Raw genomic sequence first — 2,570 nt, forward strand, 5'->3', positions numbered from 1 at the left:
ACGGTTACTAGGAGACAGGCACTGCAGTCAGGTTCTCTGTTGTCACTGAACATCCATGTTGCAGTGTGAGTTGGTCCTGTATAATTCTTAATTACACATTTTTCTTCATTTTTCTTTCTTTCTTCCTTCCTTCCTTCCTTCCTTTCTTTCTTTCTTTCTTTTTTTTTTTTTTTTTTTTTTGCCTAGCAAAAAATCCTTTTAAGGAATGAAGAGATGGGCTCCAATCTGAACTGCTCTGAAACTCTGGATGAATTGATTCACCTTTCGGGGCCCCAGTTTAATGCTAATTAGATGAAATGGTTGGGGTACATTAATGACTAGCCCACAGTCAAATTTTACTCTTCTGTTTTGATATATCTTGTAATTTAAGAGTTATTTTTCTATCTTAATTTCTTTTTATTATTACTATTTTGATTTCTTGAGACAATGCTTCTCTGTGTAGCCCAGGCTGGTTACCTGCCTCAGACTCCTAAGTGCCAAGGTATTGGGTACAGGCCACCATGTCTGCCGATTTTTATGTGTTTGTGTGATTAAATAACTGAGAGAAGAACATCTATTACATGGAATATTATACTATTTCATAGTACCACAGAGTGTACAATTATAGAAGGTATGATAATATAATTACATACTATATAAAAAATACTACTTTATAATGGAAAGTTTGTATCTGTAAATAAAGTTTTATTGGAAAACAGCCCCACTCTGGGTTTCTGTACTGTGAGCATTTTTGCATACAATAGCAGGATTGAAGAGTGGTGACCAAAATCATAGGGCCTGCCAAGCCTAACATATTTTCTATTGACCCCATCTAGAAACTTTGCTGACTCCAGAACTGAATAAAACTGTATTTTTAAATATATTTTTATTGGTTATTTTATTTATTTACATTTCAAATGTTATCCCCCCTTCCCTGTTGCCCCTCTGCAAACCTCCTATTCCATCCCTCCCTCGTCCCCCTGCTTCTAGGAGGGAGTTCCTCCACCCCACTCCCACCTCACCACCCTAGCATTCCCCTATGCTGGGGCATCGAACCTCCACAGGACCAAGGGCCTTCTTTCCCACTCATCCAGATAAGGCAATTCTCTGCTAAATATGCAGCTGGAACCATGGGTCCCTCCATGTGTACTCTTTGGTTGGTGGTTTAGTCCCTGGGAGCTCTGGAGGGTCTGGTTGGTTGATATTATTTTTCTTCCTATGGGGTTGTGAACCCCTTCAGCTCCTTCAGTCTTTCTCCTAATTCATCCGTTGGGGTCCCCATGCTCAGTCCAATGGTTGGTTGTGAGCATCCACATCTGTATTGGATCTGGCAGAGCCTCTCAGGGGACAGCCATACCAGGCTCCTGTCAGTAAGCACTTCTTGGCATCAGCAATAGTGTCTGGGTTTGGTGTCTGCAGATGGGATGGATCTCTAGATGGGGCAGTCTCCAGATGGCCTTTCCTTCAGTCTCTGCTCTACTCTTTGGACAGGAAAAAATATGTGCTAATATTTTTGAGATGGATGGGTGGCCCCATCCCTCAACTGGGAGCCATGCCTAACCTCTGGATATGGTCTCTGCAGGTTCTCTCTCCCTACTGTTGGGTATTTCAGCTAATGTCTTCCCCACTAGGTCCAGGAATCTCTTGTTTTCTTGGCATCTGGGACTTTCTAGTGACTACCCCAGTTCCCCATCCCCCACTGCTACATACCTCTGCTCAATTTTCTGACTCTCTGTACTTCTCCCCTGTCTCCTCTCACGTGAGATGGCTCAGTGGTTAAGAGCACTGACTGCTCTTCCAGAGACCCTGAGTTCAATTCCCAGCAACCACATAGTGGCTCACAACCATCAGTAATGGGATCCGATGCTCTCTTCTGGTGTGTCTGAAGACAGTGACAGAACTGGATTCTTGCAGCTCCACTTTACAAACTGCCTAATTCTCATCACAACTTATTGTCTACCTTGGAAAAGATACTAGGCTCTTGGTGACCCGGGCCTGGAACAGTGATGCAGTGTTGATTATTTTTGGCAGGTCCTGAAAAGGATCAGGACATGTGTTGGCCAGAGAAAAGTCTGGGTGCTCAATTCAGGCTGCCCCGCTCAGTGTCACACCAGGCCTCAGACACCTAAGCTTTCCCTGAGAGCCAGGGGCTGCATCGGTTGTAGAATTAGGGTACCCTTGTGTGGCGGAGAGATCCCCAGATATGCAACTAAAGCACACTAGAGGTTCAAGGATCTTTCCCAGAAAATCCCAAGTCATTCCATGTGAAAGATACATGGCAATTACTTACAATGTACTGAGTATATCTGAAAAAAAAATTGCACACCTGATTCAGATATGGACACCTACACTGAACATGCTAAGGAATGAAGTATTTGGACTCCAGGGTCAGATGGTGGTGGTGGTGGTGGTGGTGGTGGTGGTGGTGGTGGTGGTGGTGGTGGTGGTGGTGGTGGTGGAGGTGATGGTACCACCACTGTGTAAGGCCTGCAGGGATTACCTCAAACCTGGGGTCTAGAAATTTCATTCCCCCCTCTCCCTCTCTCTCCTCTATCCTTTCTACTTTCTTTTGTCTTCTCCTCATTATCTCC

This window comes from Rattus norvegicus, chromosome 2, assembly GCF_036323735.1.
Source record: "Rattus norvegicus strain BN/NHsdMcwi chromosome 2, GRCr8, whole genome shotgun sequence".
In the NCBI taxonomy this organism is placed as follows: Eukaryota; Metazoa; Chordata; class Mammalia; order Rodentia; family Muridae; genus Rattus; species Rattus norvegicus.